The sequence below is a fragment of the Dermacentor andersoni genome, chromosome 1 (assembly GCF_023375885.2).
Source record: "Dermacentor andersoni chromosome 1, qqDerAnde1_hic_scaffold, whole genome shotgun sequence".
Lineage (NCBI taxonomy): Eukaryota > Metazoa > Arthropoda > Arachnida > Ixodida > Ixodidae > Dermacentor > Dermacentor andersoni.
The window spans coordinates 125,217,015-125,236,840 of NC_092814.1; the positions used below are offsets into that span (position 1 = coordinate 125,217,015).

At 46.8% G+C, this 19,826-nt stretch overlaps 1 long non-coding RNA gene across 2 annotated transcripts in view; it reads left to right on the top strand.

Annotated features, from left to right (window-relative positions):
- Positions 1-2,926: 2,926 nt before the first annotated feature.
- Positions 2,927-19,826, top strand: part of LOC140216635 (uncharacterized) — a 169,051-nt gene continuing 152,151 nt past the window's right edge. Inside the window, exon 1 of one of the 2 annotated variants that reach the window (XR_011893209.1) lies at positions 2,927-3,419. This is a non-coding gene — a long non-coding RNA (uncharacterized lncRNA). The remainder of the gene's footprint in view (positions 3,420-19,826) is intronic. The other variant, XR_011893208.1, reaches the window with a different exon arrangement.

A 19,826-nucleotide genomic window follows, 5' to 3' on the forward strand; every position in this document is an offset into this window, starting at 1 on the left:
CGTTGCTTCTGCTATCGCCAGGCTAATATAAGGCTCGGTGGGGAAAACTTCATGTTAGTATCCTCTAGCTTTGCGTGTACACCTTATACAGAGGCCTGCGATGAAGAGCGTTATCTTACTGTGGAGAAAAAAAAAGCCAACGAAAAAATTCATGAGCCATTCCACTCTCTGAAGGTGGATGACCAGCGAAACTGTTTAGAGCACGGCACAGAGATGACACAGAGTTTTGAGCAATGGAACGAACTTATTTATTGTCCTTATCTGTGGTCTTCGTGACGATATAGGTACGCACACACATTCGCATATCACCTCTGTTATTAAATGTGTCCGTCACGTAGGACAATGGATGGCTCACAACCCCGTAAACCCGGCTTCCCCATTACGACGACAGAAGAAAAGTGAAATTTTACGCTAAAATGATCAGCGGCAACGGAGCCAGCTGTGGAAGAAGACGAGGACGACGGACGCGTCAGCAATGGCACAAGCGCGTTCGCGCGGTTGGCGCCGAGAATTTTTTAACAGACCTTCTTGAAAAAGTTGCACAAAACATCTTTTTTCAAAAACATCTGTTCTTACCCTTGTGCCTGGGACCTCTCTGGCTCCCAGATGTGACAAGGGTAGTTCAAGGGCGCGTTACAGCTCCCCGAGCCCACAGAGGTATATGCCATTGAGCTTGGACCCTGTCTGCACTATCACAAGGACGGCCCAAATGATGAAAGTTTCGGCGCACAGATGCCACGAAAGCCCTGATCTGAGCTACATACAGCTTCGCTGTAAAGTTTTCGGTTAATAATTTTCCTAGTTCGCTTTGTTACAAATCTTGATAATCACTAAACTCACTATTCACAAGGTAAGATTTGTTTGAAGAATATTGATAACGTGGAAACTGCCAATGAAGAAAACAAGAGGAGATAACAATGATCATTCCTTACTTTTCATAGTTATTTTTCTTGCAAATCTTCTTCTCTGAAACACACACACAGACAAACACACATACATATACACACAAGCACACGCACGCAAGCGTGCACACGCGCGCGCGCACACACTGTGCGACTGTTAGCTTCTTCGGTTGCTTTTTATTTCTGTGTGTCTGGATCTCCGCGAGCAGTGCACGCACACGCGCACAGGAGAAATATAGGATCATACCGAAAAGAGAAATTGGCTTGGCTTTTTTTTTAAAGCACTCTGCATCGTACATACATGACATTCTTCCTTTTGTTTTGTTCCTTAATTTAAATGGAATTTTATTTTTGTTCTTTTTTCTATAAGCTCAGGGCAGTTTGTTCAGTGTTTTTTGGTTCTTTTAAGCATTCAAGATGCGTAACATTTAACTTCATAATGCGAAAGCATTATATGTCGCATTACGCGAAAATCCCTCGTTGTCGTCGACGGCGTGATCGAAAGATGGTATCAAAAACGGCCGACGGCGCGGAGATTAAAAACACGTACAAGAATGCTTGGATTGACGTTAAATTTGTCAGGCAGCTTTCAGTAAACAAAGTAAATAATGGAATTAAAAAGGAAATTCTGTACATTTCGGTCTGGGTAGGAGTCGAATCCGGGCCTCCGTGGCGCGAGACGCGCACGCTACCGTTGACTTTTAAGTTGTGCCTATTGCATGCGTCATTGCACACGTCACGTCGCTGCTTCTATCACTGCCTCCCGCGTGTCACTTGCTCTTCGGATTTCATCGGTGCTGCGTCTGTTGCGATGCACTCTCGACGCCAAATCATGAGTGTATAAAATGAGGTATGCCTAGTGTGTGCGCCATTGCACACGCTACGTCGCTGCCTCCCGCGCATCACTTGCTCTTCGGATTACGTCGGTGCTGTGTCTATTGCGATGCACTCCGAAGCGTCTACCTCAGCGGCAGCTGTGAATCTGCAGCAAAATGGTCCGAATGTTTCCGGCCTGTGGCCAACGTATACGCAAACACACACACTGATTCGGCAGAAAGAACTTTAATGCATGTCGAAAACAACAACGTAAAACATTTCACCTAAGCGATTATAATGCTTTCGCATTCACACACGTAAGCAAGCTTAAGTTCCTCTGCTGAATTTTTTTATGTGTTAGCAGCTTAAGGGCCCGGAGGCATTACATGCGCCAATTATCAGCGTGGTTGCCTTTCTATAACATAAATCAAACACATCGTATCGTTGAAAGAAATGCAGTAATGTTTTTATTACGCGAGTATAGTTTCTCATCACCGGCTATTGTTGGACGTTGTATCGTCATAAAATTTGCTTGGCTAGAGCAGTTGGAGCAACAGGAAAGTTCGCTTGCTCGAATGATGCTCTTTATAAGAGAAGCGGCGGTAAATAACTTGACGTGGTTTCACACCATTTGACTTTATTTTAAGCGCAGGCGAATGTGAGCTCACTCTCGGTGGCTGGAGTCGTACCCGCGTCTTGACAGTCAACAACGGAGCGTCTTGTAAAGTTTGTACCTCTGCCGGGGGAAGCTGCAAGACATTGAGAAAATCGAATGACTAACAAAGCCAAGAAAAGGGCTCAACGTGAAAACAAAGTAAAAGTGGAATACAGAGGGGTAAAGGGAAAGAGCAGATAGGACGAACAAGTGGAACCGAGCGCAGAGAACGGGGTGATAAAAAAACGAAGAAAAAGAAAACGAACAGCAGCACAGAGTGAAAACAGAGCAGCATGGGTGAAACGAAGGAAGAGAGGAAAGTGGGCGCAGGAAAAGCAAGAGAGCGAGTCGAGAGGAGCGAGCGATAGAACAGGGCGATAGAACGGAGGGGGCAGCAAGTAGCTACAAAAGGACAAAAGTTCACAAAAAGAGGCGCGCTTGAAGAAAGTAGACCGACCGGCTAGTTGGGGTGTTCGTTCGTTCACTTCCTCTTTGAAAGTACTGTTTCTTGGGCGGAGCGTCGGGGAGAGGAGGGAGGCAGGAGTGCGACTGGCAAAGGGATCTGTTAAAAGCTAAACTGGTCACCCGGGCACTGCGGGGCCGCTAGCGCCGCGCCCGGGGTTTAAACTCCAATGACCGTGTTGAGTCCGAGTCGCCCCGCTGCAGGCGAGGCCAGGCTGGTAGCGGAGCAACTGCGGGGGCAAAGCTCGCCTCGTGACAACGCCGCAGCCGCGGCCGCTCGCCTCGCGTTTCTTAACGCGTTCCTCGGCCAAAGTGCAGCGCGCGCGCCTCTGACAGACCGATCGCCGTGGATGAAACATGACACTGGCGCCTATGCCACCGAGCCGTCGCGTCCTGCTTCACGCTCTCGCGTTCGACGTTCGTGTGAGGAAACGCATTCGAATTGCAAGCAGCGGTCATCACAAGGTGCCACGCTGTTGAAAAGTATTGTCGTCCCGACGCAGAAAATGACGGGAAGAGAGGTGAAGATGGATTCTGCGTGCAAGCGCGTCAGCCATCTGCGCCGGAGGGCCCGAACACACCAGGTGAGGTCGGCCTCCCGATCTGTCTGCCCGTATTTTTGGCACGCTCCTTGACTATTTCCCGTCCTCTCTCGCTTCCCACTCGCGCTTTTCGCGGCTTCGCCGGTTGATGCGGCGGTCGCTATCGCCGTAAGGGGGAGCGAGCAGCCTTTATTAATCGCCGATATGGTGCGCTCCTTCCTTATTGGTCGGAGCGCATCACGTGCGCGCTCGTTGGCCAATGAAAAGGCTCGATCGCGACTCCGAGGGGAGACATAACGGAGCGCAGGGGCTTTGTTCCTAGCGGTTATGAAGGCGGGCTCCGCCTCGGTTTTGCTCTCGCCGGCGATGACGGATGCGACGGGCGAGAGGCAGGGGCGTGCCATCGCCTCGAGCCGAAGCAGCACGCGCTCGCCGGCACTTGATGCACCCCCCTCTCCCTTTTCTGCGCTCCTCATGCTTGTCTTTGCAAGACGAGCGAAGGAAAGGGGACTCTGTCATAAACACCGGTCCTTCTCTCTGCCGACACGCGATGCCAGTTTAGACTCTCTCCCACCACTGCTGGTGTTTCTGTCGACCGCCAATAATCACACATATGCTGCTTTATTTATTTCTGATGTCGTCTAGACACGCGTAAACGCCCTGTCGCTCTTTGCTTTCTCCCTTCCTTTCTAATCTGTCCTTGTGCATAGGGAAGCGCTGTGTTTCTGTTTAGGTTTACAGCCTTTGATTTATATTTTCCGTTTCACCATGCTTTACGAGGGGACATGGCGATGAAGATTATAGTAAAGCCGGAAGCTTATAGTCATTTTCTTGTAAACAACGGTCTACTTGAACTGCGCAGCCGCTTAGCTTTAACTTTTCACTCTTTATCCGTATTTTATCCGCATCGGATGTTGAAACGCAAACGTTGCTGTGTAAATGCGATAAGATTTTGCGAATGACTGATTAATCAACAAGGAAGACCCGCAGCATATGAAAAATGCTTATACACGCCTATTAATGTGCTCCGTCATGTTCTGGTTATATTTAGAAATCGGACATTCCAGGCTTGAATGAGATGGTAACTTTCAACTTCGTTTTGTGTTGCGCTGTGTGTGTGCACTCGTCTCGTCCTTGTCCTTTGCGCTGTTGAAAAAGAATGTCACGCCACTTTGCCCAAGCTTCTACAGTGTCTGAAATGACGCTGCAGTAAGCTCTTAATTCAAATAAAATGCTGTCACACTTGTTGCATCCTATGTCATCTGGGCTGAATTTGCACTTTTCAAGCGTGGGAGGATGTCGGGTAATGGTCTAGGGTCGTGTCCGCGTTTGTCACAGTGGTAATTAAAATTTCATTGTATATTTACTATTCGTTCCTCAATTACATATACGAAACCGCAACCAACAGTAAGAATGCAAGTGACCTTTAGCTCTGTGGGCGATTGTTACAAACGAAAGTGATCGAAAACAAAGAATACTAGAAACGTGAGCAGTTGCGAGAAATATCCTACGAATAGGCCTAGCGCAAATTTCAGCGTCGACACACGAAGGGGGTGCGACAGTGAACACGGACATCCAATAAGAAGCACATCACGACGTTCCTGAACAATATCGCTATACTGGTACACACAATACTCCCTATAACATCTACAACTGAGCATCGCAATGACTGTGTTCTTATTTTATTTGTTTTCACGTTTTGCCATATGCCTGAACAGCGCCCTATCTGTGTTGTCACTGAGGCCGACTGCACCAGTGTGGTCGAATGTAAGAATAGAACGGAACGTGGCAATAATAATCGCTACATTAAATTATCGGCCCTTGGTCCGTATTCATTAAAACTTTTTACGCTATATATAGGATCGCGATGCGGGGCGTATTATTAGTGAAGGCGGCCGGCCAGTGGCAAGGATCTCTTAAGAACGAATTACTTTGTGAATTCAGGGCCTCTTTTTTTCCCCTAATGTGGTAAACATTCTTCTGCGTTCTTGTAGGCCCGCAAACTCACGACTTAGCATAGGAGAAAGCAACATTTGACGAACAAAAAGAGACAGTCGACCTGCGCTGCACGTTTTAAATGTGCTCCGTGGGGTTGTTGAAATACTTGGTAATCGGGTGTTCGAGACCCGAAAGAGACGGGATGTATGTATGCACGTTTGAAAAGTGTTCATTCTGCCTGAGCTTAAGGAAGAACCTCACTGGAGCAGCGCTAAAGTGTTGCTGTACGCGAATGATTCCGTCTCGTTAAATTCAACATTAAAATATTACAGCTGACTAAGGATACTGTACCGTATCAAAGATGCAGTTATGAAGCATTATATACCCACAAATTAGTATAATTGGGTTGGTTATGCAGACATGGATAAAAACGTTTTTCAGCCAGAGGCTTGCTTGTGACCAAGAGAGTTTATTCGTACATAAATGAAACTTCAACAGAACATACCACAGAGAGAGAGAGAGAGAGAGAGAGATGTAAATGAAAAAGCTGAGGGATGTTAAACAGAAGGTCGTCCAGTCGGCTAACCCACGCTGGGAGAGGGGAACAGGGGATTATAAAAATGAGAGATACAGGAACGGAAGACGCGGCCAGTGCGCGCGCACACACACACGAACAACGTCACGTAGTTCAATGGTTTCGCATGTGCGGGTCAGCTGTTATCAAAGACGCACAGAACATGAGAGACAGTACAAAAAGCGAAATGACGACGCTGCGTCTGTCTTTAGCTAAATTTGAATTACCAGTTAGTCTTAAACACGCTGATGCCGTCTACTCAACCTTTTTTACGATCCGGAACGTGTAAAGAACAACAAAAATGCAGAGCTGTCACATTGCTGAAATGACTGTATATCAGAAACGAGTGAAATAAGCGGCGTGTTTGTGAATTCTTCCAACACTAAATGAAAAAGCTATGTTTATTGTAGTGGAAAAACAAAGCTCAGCAAGAATCACAAAGTTCTGGCCAGCTCTTCAGCGAGGGAGGGAGGAGGGGGCGAGCGAAAATGGGGACGTACGTACACGTAGACCTCATCAAGACCTGAATAAGTCCGTTGTCATGGAATGACTTCACAATAGCGCTCGATAAGCGTTTCGGGCGAAGATAGATTGTCCAAATGGGGCAAACGTTTAGATCACCGTTTTCCTGAGTGCCGCAGAAAGACACCGCTCGTCTACCACGTGTTTTAGTGAGGACTTTAGGTCATCTTGAAAAGCAGCACAGTGAAGAAAAGAGTGTTCATCTTTTTATTGTTCACACGTTATTCGCACTAGCGGAGTCAGAAATTGTGGTATAGTCGCTGATTAGCTCTTCAAATTATTAAAATTTATTAAATAAATCTTTAGGCCACGTGTTGTTATTTCGGAATCGAAGACCGTGAGCGCTCAAAGCCTGTGTCGAATTATTAGAAATCCTTAGATTATACTAACAATTCATGCCCCCTTAGTTCTGCCCCGTAGCGTGCAAGGAAGACTTTCTGGTTAAGTGTTACGTGGAACACGAATGCATTTCGCCGCAAGTTTGGGAACAGATGTCTAAATTGGTGCTAGTCTGAGGATATCTACTGAGCGGATATGCCTTCAGCACTTCTATTCTGCATTTGGAATACGTTCGTTCAAGCGATTAATGACAACTTAAGTACTGAATATTAGACAATTCAAAGTTAATCAGCGATTTACACAAAAGTTATGATGTACACAGTTTCAAGTGCTGTTTTGCCGAAAAAGTAACTTCTTCTATCCACTGCACCGTTTTCAAACAATGCCTTAATGTAATCACTTATACAACTCCCGCCCCCTGCACTCAACGCTGCCTTCAGAGGGTTACTTCTTACGTACTCACTGTCACTTTCAACAGTTCCAGGTACAATCGGAACAACATAAATTTACATCGCAGTGTCCATCACTCGGCGTCTCTGGTACGGTTTGGAAACGCAAAAGCAACTTCAACCTATACAACTAACAATTAACAAACCAATTAACACTTGAATTAAGATAACAGCGTCGACAGGAAAGAGGGACGGCGTGGTACACATTCGACCGCATACTTTCTTATATTGCGCTATTTTTTATATTGCTTTAGCTGTGTAAATGTGGCAAAGTTGACGAAACAAATGAAAAGTTATAAAAAGAAATTACCTGTTCACTCCACCACCATTATCTTAAAGCGAATAATAGGCCTTCATATATTCACTAATATTTTGTCTTAAGGTAGCTAGGTACTGTTCTTCTTCAGCTGTCACAAACAACGTGCATGATAGAGATAAAAAATTTACACTAAATTTCTTCTGTCTTCCCTGTCACAATGTTTTTTACTTCTGAGAAAAACACAATGAGATTGTACTCTGTATTTAAGTATTAAACTACCACAATGCTGAAGAAGAGCTTTCTTTCATCTTTACTTTTCCACTGCTTCCGGTGAATGAAAATAAAGAAGAGACCTAAGAGGGCAGGGAGAGGATGGGGCAAATTATCTTCTTTTTCTTCCAAGCGCGAAGTGTAACTTATACAAATCCTGAAAAACGGAACGTATCGGCGGCCGTTGGCGTTTTTCAGGCCGTAGAATCGCGCAGCAGGATAGTGCAAAATTAACGACCGGGAGCCGGTAAGGAACGACAGCAACATCAAAAAAAAAAAAAGAAAGAAAGAAAGGAATAGATACGTGTGCGCGTGCGTGTGGCAGAAAAACCGAGAGAAAGAGAGAGAGAGAGAGAGGGAGGGATAGAGATGGAGTGAGGCGAAAAGGCGAGCTGAGGTTGGCGTGCTGCAGCCCGCGCGGGAGAGGATATTTCTCCCCGTGGGGGATCAAAACTTTGGTGGAGGTAATTTTCGGGTTTTGCCCTTCGCGTTCCTGGCTCACCAAAAACGGGGCCTCGCTTCGCCGTCGTCGATGGAGGTCGGGGAACGGAGCAGGCTCGTTAGGCTAATTGAAGAATAATTAAAAGTTGGCTCCGCCAGTGACAGCGCGTTCGTTCGCCCGCGCGCACGCTGGCCCGAGACGTGGTTCCGATGCCGCCGGCGCGGGGGGAACGCGGGCTCGCCCGATAACGACCCTAACGAGTGCGAGACGCAAACTCCCCAAAGTGGATGGCCGCCGGCGTTGCGCTTTCCCTGGCCACCGCCGCCGAATTCCCCGCGGACGCTGACGTAGGCGTCATTTTCTCCCGCGGGCGCGTCGTCGCCGCTGCTCGGTGCAGCCACCGCTGCCGCCTGGTGGGCAGAGTTGCATCGAGAAGGCATCCTTCCGTGCATGTAGAACGCGCCAAGAAGATGGGGAAGGGGGGTTCGATTCCATCGTGAGACCTCGCGAACCGCCATCTTGGTCCCTTGACGCGAAAGCTTTCTGGTCTCGGCACGCAAAGCGTGGGGCTTGCGGCTAGTGGTAAACTGAACACTTGGCGAAGGACGTACGCGAGGAGAAGACTTGCTATACATATTGGTCTTGGCACAGAGGGGAATAGCATAGGGAACAGGAAAAAGAATAGACGCACAGAAGGCGCTTCCCTGGGTCTCTCCTTTTTCCTGTTTCCCTGCTTCATGCACTTCTGCTTTGCGTAAAGAACATATAATACAGCAAGCCTAAACACGAACTTGTCCAAGAACAAGTTCCCAGGGAGAAGAATACCCAACAGGAAGGCTCTGTTATTGAGTGCAGGGCAGTTCTGCCTTCTTGTACCGCTAGCCCCTGTTGGCCAATAGCTGACATGAAAACTGTCTCTCGCCTTGTAGCTGATGTGTGGGATAACGCGAAGTGAGGACTCGAAATCGAATGACGGGAGTGGTACACGTGTGTGCCTCTTCCAAGACCCGCAACATAACCGCGCATCTTTTTTTGAAAGAATGAAATCATTACGGGTGGCGTCAGCTAGGTCCCCCCAGAATCTTCTTTAAAACTAGTGCAAAAAGCTGCTTGTATCCAGTCAGAGAACACAAAAAGAAGCGACAGGGACTTGCGCTGCCTCTTTCTTTTTGTGTTCTGCGTCTGTTTTTGCGCTGGTCATATCAATATGAAATACTAACTAGCCTGGTCTCACATCTTGCGTCCAGTAATGGGAATCAATGCGAAAGACAATGCTAGGTCGTGTTCAGGTAATTCTGTCTTTTGATCGCAAGAATGCCGCCCGAAAATTTGCACTACCAGCTCCCAGTGGACCCTATTCGCTAGAACAAGAAGGTATTATTCTTGAATGCGGAGCACGTGGGCATTTAGGTCGTGGATGATGTTGCCATCGTTTAGCTGCAGATGTTTCGGAATACTTGAAGAACATTGTGCACTATAGCCAACTCTTCACATACCCTAAGGGGCCAAGGGCGAAGATTGTCTACCAGCAAATGTATAGATATAGGTGGACTCGGCCGGCACGACGGGAAATGCGGAAATCATCGCCATCATGAATGAATGAATGAATGAATGAATGAATGAATGAATGAATGAATGAATGAATGAATGAAGCGAGGAAGTTTACTTGGCGAGGAAGTATCGCGAAGACGAAATCTACAAGGCGATTGAGGGTATGCTTCCGGGCCCCTCTTGAGTTCAATTTCGAAAAGCTAGAGTCATGACAGCTATACCACGATGAAACCGCCGATGGGAGTGAGCAATGTAAAAAAAGTCAGTTGCCTTAGCTTGCAATTTAGCCGGGCAGGCGATAGCCCAGAAATGGCCCTCTATTTTCATTTTCTGTGTTGCTGGGTCGTGCGATACCTTTCCTCGATACTGCAATTTCTTTGTTTCCGAGGCGTTCTGTGTCCTTTAACTACGGAGAGAATACCGCAGTTAAACAAGCGCGGCCAAATAAACGCCCACAGACGCCACCACGGTGAATAAACAACCGTTTAAAAGATTACAGATACGATAGCAGCTTCAATTTTCTCCGGCCAAATAAAGCTGGCGCGGTCAGCGTTTTATTTTCTGCTGCGTGTTAGTTGCTATGGAAACAATCAGACTTGGACCATCACATAGATGGACACGGTGAAGCGAAAGTAGCAAAGGGCCAAATACAGGCTATGAACCAATAAAAGAGAAATAAAATGGCTTTAATAACTTTAATAAACGTTTGCAACAGGCAGAGTGTTGTCGTGACGCTGTATATAGGGGTCTGTGCCCAAGTGTTACTGACGCTGCAAGCTACAAATTATCCACGTTTATTTGTGTGCTTTGTACTGCTGTAGACTGTGTTCTAGCTGCATTCTCTACGTCAAATTAAGCGACGGACGCATTATGCAAAAGCTTTAAGAACGCCTTTGATGGGGATGAAGCGCCTACTGCCAAGGCATATTAATGCAACGAATGGCAGAAGTTTCGAGTGATGGTAAACAATTGCCAGACGTTAATGATGATATAGCATCATGAAATTTGGTATACAACGTTAGGTTTAGCTTTTAGGCGATTGCGTGGTAACGAGCGGGCCAAGCATATTTTGCTTTGTAGCTTTTTTTCCCGAAAGAGAAACAAAAAATGTTACTTAAACGTAAACGAAGAAAAAAATATTTGAGCTTGTTCGGACGCGAAAACATGCTTTGGTAGTTAAACGACATTGAAAAGAAAGTTGATCAGAGAGGTATGCAAAGAGTATGTTTTCTCTTGCATTTCCATTTTTTTATCAAATAAGAAATTAGTGCTAGGAGAAACAAATCGGAATAACTTAGATGTGCAAAAATAGAGCGCGAAGTACAACCGGCTACGAAACTGTCAGCGCACTGCCTTTAGAAAAGTTGAAGGAAAAAAGAACGAAAAAAAAAACCGCGGCTGCTAGACGCGTTGTTTGTGTATTGTTGAAAACTGGGTTTGACCTCTTTTATTCCCTCTAGCTTTTTTCACCAGTTGTATCCGCAACTTAAAGGGGAACAGACATTGGCAGCAACAAACGGTATGTCCTTGTGAAGCCACCCTGTTTGAGAAATTATTGTTTTGCTGCAAAGCCAGTGGACAGACAAAGGCGCATTGACACTGGTCGGTTAATGTCGTCCGACATTACTTACCTATTATTACAGTCATATGAACTGTTAATTTTACCATTCGCAAAGATATCAGCTATCGAGTACGTGAGAGGAGCTTCCTGTGTTGACTGCAAAGAGAGAGGAAAAATTATTTAAGGGAAGATAGACGGTTGTGATTTTTATCTAGCAGCCAACATTTGTCAACACAACACATACAGAATGGTTATATCTCTTGTTTGCCACGTAACACTCCATCTGCAAACGACGGAAACTGAGACGCAAGCTGTCACATCGACAACCCACTCAGCTTAAAGAAGAACAAGAAGAATATGATGACGACGAAGAGGAAGAAGAATGTGATGATGATGATGATGATGATGATGATGAAGAGGAAGAAGAAAAAGGAGGAGAAGAAGAAGAAGAAGAAGAAGAAGGGGAAGAAGAAGAAGAAGAAGGGGAAGAAGAAGAAGAAGAAGAAGAAGAAGAAGAAGAAGAAGAAGAAGAAGAAGAAGAAGAAGAAGAAATTTTGGGGTTGACGTAGAGTTTCTCACTTAACACATAGAGGGAAATCCGGCGCCACCGTCTATGGGAGTTTCTTAAGGGGCGCCGTGCCTTAATGGGAATGACGGCTTATGTGTCTGCGAGGCTCGTGTTGGCTGGTGTTGTAAGAGGCTTCGTCTAGAACGCAGATATGGCTACACAAAGAACGCGTTCTTAAAGTAAAATCTTCATAAAATGTTTCCATTCATGCATATTGCATCTTCCAGTGAAATGTACTCACCTACAATGCGTAGCCAAGCGAAGAAAAGCAAACAGACGACAAACTGTTCCAAAGCAAGCACGAATCTTGTCGTCTGTCCTCCAACTTGAGCGGCCCGCTGATACTTCTTACGCTTCGTATAACTGTACATGCAACAAAAAGTTCTCATAGTTAAACAAAACATGTTTTTGTTTAATAATAAAGATAAAACAGTTTTTACGTGCTGTTTTAGTAGAAAATTAATCATTGTGACAGACGGAACGGTGCTTCCTGGCTCTCCGAGAACGATGCCAATCCGAAGTCACAATATATCGGCATTCCCATGCATACCACAGCCCAGCAGCGCCAGATTTCCCGCTAGGCAATATAGTGAGAAACTCTATGGGGGTTGATGAAGAAGGTGCACGTACTCGTAGTTTTACCTCGTTCAATTACGCGGTAAAGTTCGACCTCGTCGGGAAATCGCAGAAAGATCTGCTGAAAAAACACTACGACCATATCGAGGAAGGGCGCAAGCAACTAGGAGAATGTTTGAATAAAAAATTCGGTTGTAAACTTCTGCGCCCGAATGTTACGATTTATTTAAATAAAAAAATGCATTTCCTTAAGACAGGAGGAAGTAATGGAAACGCAGGAGATGTGCTGAGCTTGTCTTATTTGTGTGTGTTTTTCTGCTTGTCCCTCTTGTAAGTGGCCCTTGTAAGGGGATATTTAACGTGCCATCGATGCACGGGACACGGGAGTTTTTGCATTTCGCCCCCTTCGAAATGCGGCCGCCGCTGCAGCCAGGATTTGATGCCGCGACCTCGTGCTTAGCAGCGCAACACCATAGCAGCTAATCCACCGCGGCGGCTGGTAAGACAACCTAGAAGGATAACACAGCTGTACAATATGGAGCGGTGGTTGGAACAGAACTTATCGATGGCCTCTGACATTGAAAGAGAGAAGAGCGCAACGTTCAAAAACACGAAGTGTAGAAAAGCCAAGCTTTCGGTGTAGTCGCTGGCACGGAGTGTCCAATGGCTGCGACGTTTCAAACTCATGCGCGACTGCAGCTGCAGCTTCTTGCACATCTCGCAGGACTAAGTACTTCTCCAGACAGCCCATCACCTGTTATTCTTGTATGCAAGCTGTTTTCCTTTCTTTATTTACAAGAAAATTACCCGCTGTCTTAGTGCTCTCATACTTTTTGTGCAATGGGCCACAGCGTCCTGCAAGACATGCTATAAACAAGCTTGCGTCATAGAAAAAAAAAAAAAAAAAAAACTCCGCTCTTCTTTAAAAGCGGTTTGTTTGCCTTGAAGCGTTTCGCAGGAAATGAATGTAGTTCTAATCGACAGTCATAGCGAAGACGGCCGGCGAATGACAGAGGGTTCTTACGAACCAAAGCTTTCTTAATTCGGCCCCTCTGGAGTATGACTTTCTTGCCATAAATTATGAAGCGTTTAATAAATTGCTTAAGACTACCGGCATAACTTGCAAAGATTGTCCCCTTACTGTGTCAGTTTTCCCTGAGCAAGAGTGATGACAAAATTTTTAAGGAGGAATCGCCAACTTATGCGGCTTACATGTTCACCCATAACTTGCACATTGGGAAGGCGCAATGTAGTAAACTGTGAATGGTTATGAAGTACACTTAAGCAGGGTTTCTCTTGTTGTGAGTTTATTTAATGGATGTAACGGGCATATGTTATTTATCCGTTGAGACTTCAGTCATACCGCGTTAAAATCACACGTCGCCTTCAATTTGCTCCCAGCGTGGCAGCGCTTTCACAAATGCTTCGTTACTCTTCTTGACAGCAAAGATGCGAGTAGTGGCAGAGCATAGTTGGCAGTCTCTGAAAAGATGTGCAGCGTGAATGACCATATACCACCGAGGCATGCATTGTTGCCATCTTACGGTTATATTTCCCTGAGTAGTGCCCTACCTTTTACAGTGGGCAGCGGACCTACTTATACTGGGTAACATCTAACCGAAATTTTTGAGTAGCCTATATACATTAGAATCTACGCCACTAGAAGCATATTCTTGAAGAAAACACACAGCTGTGTGATACGGAGTGCAGACGGAAGTGCCTTTTGCTCTGCACCTGTAGTCACTGTTTCTCATTGATACTGTGCACGTGCGCTGTTGTCTAGTGGAGATTTTTGCTGTGTTTTGCACAACCACGCGGCAGCTGGGAGCAAACAAAATGCATCATCGTCACAGACGAGCTGTGCAGACAGACACGAGCGGCTGAACCCCGTGGCCAAGTGCTCCCTCAAGACTTTCGTTCGAGTGCGCGAAGGTGGGATTTCGTCGGGATGGAGGAAAGTTGTGCGCTGCAGAGACAGACAAGCCACAAATTAAAAGCGCGATCCGAGAACCAGAGGCCACGATAAGGAGAGGGGGTCTGCGGGGTGAGGAAGTGGGGGTGGGGGTGGGGGGGGGCGCCGTTATCGGGCCTCCGCTGCCGGACAGACGGAGGACCGTTATCTGCGCGCACCTTTTACGGGCCAATGGGTTAGCGCGCTGCGAAAACAACCGGAGCCGTTATGGGCGAGGTGGGTCCCGATCCGGAGAGGGGTGTTTAATTGCGGCTAGCGCGGCCCGAGGAGGCGCGTAAACACACAAGCAGCCCGGGGGGCATCGCGACGAGCATCATCAGTCGTTGGGCGCCGATCGATGTCCGAAGGACCTCGCGCGATGCGCGCCCATTATCAAAAAGCAAAGACGCCGAAGGGAGGGACATAGATATAAGCGCCGGTTACAGCCGCGGCCCTAACGACGCTTCGGTTTTGAGGGTGAGAAGGCGGCCGGTGTTAAAGTGAACGTCGGCCTCCCCTCTTCTCTTTACGCGCGGCCCCTCGTCTGTTTTATGATAAGTTTTGCCGGCAATTGGTCTCCGGGGCTGGAGGGGCCCGCAACTTTTAATGGACCCTGGTAATTAACTTTTTGTCTGCCGCGCTGGATGGACGAGATGTGTTCTGGTAGAGATGCCGGTGTTATTTTCTCTCTTTGGTTTCGGCCGCGGTGGGCGGAAAGGGGCGAGGAGAGGCAAGCAAGTAGATGGATTGAGGAGGGAGACGGCGAAGAGAGGGGAGATTAAAGGAAAGGAAATCGGGAGGACGGCTCTAATTGGACGAGCCGGACTCGGTAGGCGTGGTCACCGCAAATGAACAGCCGCGTTCTCCCCTTTCTCCTTCTGCTTCCTTGGAGGGACGGTTTGTCGCCACGGTCCGGGCTCGCATCCCGCGGCGCGGGCTCCGGTGAGCGCCTACCGCCTCGCGCACCGCCACGCTTATGTCTCAGCCGGCCCGGGGAAACGCGCGTGTCTTGCTGCGCCAACTCTTTTCAACCCGAATCGGTTGCCCGACGCTGGGACACGGCAGTGGTTTTCGCAGCCAAATACACACGCGAGCGCTGTTGGCGCGACAATTTGCAAAGAACGCGCGTTTGATTTTTTGTGTACATATTGCATTGACGTGCTGAAATGAAACGGCTACTGCAGCAGTATTTGCTTCTCCAATAAAGTCGTGTTCATATGTGCAATTGTCGGCGAGCCTCACGCGTCGAAAATAAAGGGGTTCTTTTCAGCAGCACCTGGGGCCGAATTCACGAAGATCTTGACTCGTAAGAGCTATATGTCATTGGCAGGCAGCCTCGGCTAACAATATGTATATATACGTCTATACCTGCTCTTTCGAACTGTTCAAAAGTAAGAACTTTGTTTGCTATTGTTCGGTACATCCGGATCCTGGCCTACCAGAACGCAGGGCGTTCTGGTAGGCCAAGGCTTATATTTTGTAACAATTCCTTCTTTTCATTTTCCATTCTTATTGATCTTCGTCATTGGCTCGCCTGAGGCTAGCTCCTCCTCCCCCAATCACCTGAATCGGCCTCTTGGCCGGCCGGCTAATCAGAAATAAAGCTAATGGGAATAAAAGCTTCCTTACTGCCTCGCCCAAGAAGATACTAGTGTAGTCTTTCTGAAAAAAAAAAAATTAGCCTCTTGCTAAAATTATAAATATACTGGTAGCAGTATGGTAAGGAACAGTGAACACACATCCTGTTATTGTCTTTACATGTTAATACTGCGCACGCGAATAAGTGCACGTGCGCTCTCTCTAGTTCGAGCACATAAATAATGCGAAAACAAAACAGTGACAGTAGTACTAGATTTAAGCGAGGAAATGCACGAGGCGTTTACACTATGGTGCAAAAGTTCTATGAAAAAGAAATCGGGTCTGTTTATCGTGTGCTACAGTACAGTAACGAACAAATGAGTTAGAGAATTCAGCAACATTGCGAAGCTAAATGACAAAGCAGCAAACCGGCAGCCTAACCATATAAGGAGCACATTTGAGCTCCTTTCACACAAGAGACGCCAATACAATGTACACGCCGGAGACCTAGAGTATGGATCTAGCTGGAGGGAAGTCACAAACGCACAACGCCGTTATCCGAGAGAAGTGCTTTACATTGAGAGCGCGATGACCTCCGAGAACCGTGTTCAGGAACATGCCCCTTAATTCTTTCCTTACCACGGTCATTGAACATGGGTTAGGGGTGACCCACGGGGACCGCCCGCGATTTCAAGGTTCCTGTACTCCTTACAGCGTTGTTGCGCCATCTAGAATGCAGTCCAAAAGAGGAACCTTCCCATTTAAGAGCAGAGAAAACATGGGGACGAATTCACAAAGTTTTCCTTTTGTAAGTGCTTTGTGACAATGGCCAGCCGCTTTGGTGTAACACCACAATAGGATGTTATCGCCTCTTACGAAATGTTCTAGCGTAAGAACTTCTTGGTGAATACCTGGGCTGGAACATGCGGCCGTCTCTAAATAAGTAATGAACATTATTCACACGTGCGTGTGACGTTCATACTGTGTGGTTTTCTGTTCTCTTCATCATTATCTCCCCCTCACCCTTTTCCTCCATTTTAGGGTAGCAAAGTTTGTGCGTCCTGGTTAAGCTCTTTGTCTTTTGTTCTCTCTTCATCCATTTCACGTTGGCGAGGTCACTATCCCAACGACAGGTACTCTGGGCTTGTCGTTAGGCGAAGTCAGTAGACATCATGAAAGTACACGATACGGTTGATTGTTTTAGAATGCATCGTTATGTTCTGATTTTGACCACTACAGTCAATCAACATCTTGCTATGCGCAGGAACGGTGGTGAGCGCATCGAGAAAAGTGAACCACAGAAGTACCAATAATAAATAGTACAACGCCGGTGAACCACGTAGAGGGAGTAACTATTAATTTCCTGCATAAGAACTTTTCACATGAGGGTTTCAACAAGTCACGTTAGTTTCTTGCCTCTACAACGTCGAACAGTGGGCCTTTTCAACTAGTGCGTGTCTTTCCTAACCACAAGGTATGAGCCCACTGAGCACAAAGCGCCTGCTTTGGCGGCTTAACAGCTGGCCATGTCGCTTCGCTCCGCTCCTGAGCATGACGTCGCAGACTGTTTTCCAGGCGGCCTTATATTTATGGGTGGGGAATGGGAAAACGCTCATGTAGTACACATACCCAGTAGGAGCCATATCTGCCCGCTACCATCTCTGGTGTTAACGCCGAAGTTTCAAAGAACTTGAGGCAATCGAAGGCAACGGGGAGCTTTTCACAGAGGCGTCACTTATAGTCCACGTTGTCCAGATGTAGTTTTTCGAGTTAAAAATCAATCAATCAACCAGTCGCCACCGGCAGCTCCGAATGGTGCCCTCTCTTTCCAAGTCCAGTGCGGCGTAGTAGAAATTAGCCAGCATCTTACTAGGAAGGCGAACAGCGTTCCGTTTGCGTTATAGCCTTCGGAGGGCACCCACGCCCAGGCGGCGAGCAATGACGTCGGCGGATGCGTAAACGACTCCTTATGGCTGCTGCCGCCGCAGCGACAATCGGAAGGCGGTCCTGCAGCAGCGGCCCGCTACAGGCGCCCGCCAGGCGGGGCGGAAATGAAAGCGGCCCAGGCCCGTGAGAAGCTCCGAAGCCCCAACGAGCATTGGCGGCCGCGGCGCTGGATGAAGATGCAGTTCCCGGAGTCGCCGCTCGGCCAACCTGGGCCTCCAAGCCGAGCTTGGGCGGAAATTATAGGCGTGATGCCCCGCTGCGCAGCACCCAGACTCAAGAAACGAAATGAAAAAGGGGGAAGGAAGGGGGGAAAGAAAGAAGGAGAGAGGCGGATAGCCGACAGGAGAAGATGGCGGTGGCGCGAAAACGAAACAAAAACGCTTGTCGAGATTGATCATTTCCCACCGCTTCTGGTCGCGGTGGGAAGAGGCCAGCGCAAGCGCTGCCCAAAAGGAAGATACAAGACTACGGACGAGCGAAAGCAGATGAAGATTGTGGAAATCGTTTTGCTCTACTCTTTGTCCAAGAAGGTATTAGGTTCATAAGTTACGAATGTGGTTATATCTCGAGGACGCAAAATCGTTTCTAGGGCACATTGGTTGTATTTCCGTCATTCTTATCCTTTTGTGACTTCCTCCTGCCTTTTATGGTGTATCGATGGATTTACACATGGAATCTATCTATCTATCTATCTATCTATCTATCTATCTATCTATCTATCTATCTATCTATCTATCTATCTATCTATCTATCTATCTATCTATCTATCTATCTATCTATCTATCTATCTATCTATCTATCTATCTATCTATCTATCTATCTATCTATCTATCTGTTTGTTTATATGTTTTATATATGTCTGTTTATTTGGCTCAAGACATAAGCCAAACAGCCCAAGTACATGCATTTCGGCTTTCTTGATTAACGTGGTCAGTTCCTTGCGCGAGACTCTCGCTCATGCACAATTTCATACAGACTTTGTTTACGCATAATATGATCATTAAATAAATAAATAAATAAATAAATAAATAAATAAATAAATAAATTGAATTGTGACATTTTTTGCTGGACCGATGTGAGAAGGGACTCCGATATCAGCCATTTGGATCGACCCATGTGCACCGCATGGGCAGTAGTAAATGTAGGCATGCTCAAGCAATTGCTACGAACGGGTGGATGTCTAATATTTCCTTTAGTAATTACCTCTCTCCACCTTGCGGGTTTCCGCAGAACTATTTTCGTCAAACTCTTGCATTTGCCTTCGAGTTGTTGACAAATTCGACTTCGCCCTGCTATCTGCTAGCCACCTGGTTAGCTCATATGGCAGAGCGGCTGCCCCGGAAAGGCGGTGGTCCCGGATTCGAGTCCTGGACCAGGACGAATTTTTCTTCAACTGCGAGGCTTTTCTTTCGAGGAACCCGTATGGGTTTCCTTTGTAGCAATTGCGACGAATGGGTGGATGTCTAATTTTCCCTTTATTAAATGTAGGCATGTACCACGCCACACGCAAGATAGCAAACTGATGCAATTATCAAATTTGTGATGTCTTTGATCAGCAAAAATAACCGCTCCCGTACGTGACTCCGCAAAATAAGACACAATAGCGCCCTCATTTTTAACAACCATATCGCTGAAGACAATATATTATTGTAGTCATATAGGAGGTTGTGGCCAAGTGTTGCACCAGAGTGGCCAATCCTGCTCTGGTGAGGGAGCGCGTTACCGGGATCAGGCCGCACTCCAGGCCTGTTTAGGCAAGTTTATCAACACGCGGATTTTGTTTCTTTTTAATCCGGCGGAAATTTTGCCTGTCACCGGGATTTGAACCACGGACCTTTTTGGGCACAATGTGAGGCGCTCGCTCGATAAACCTCGAGTTTTCGGGTAGATACCTCCAAGTGGATGGAGTTCGCGCATGATGCAA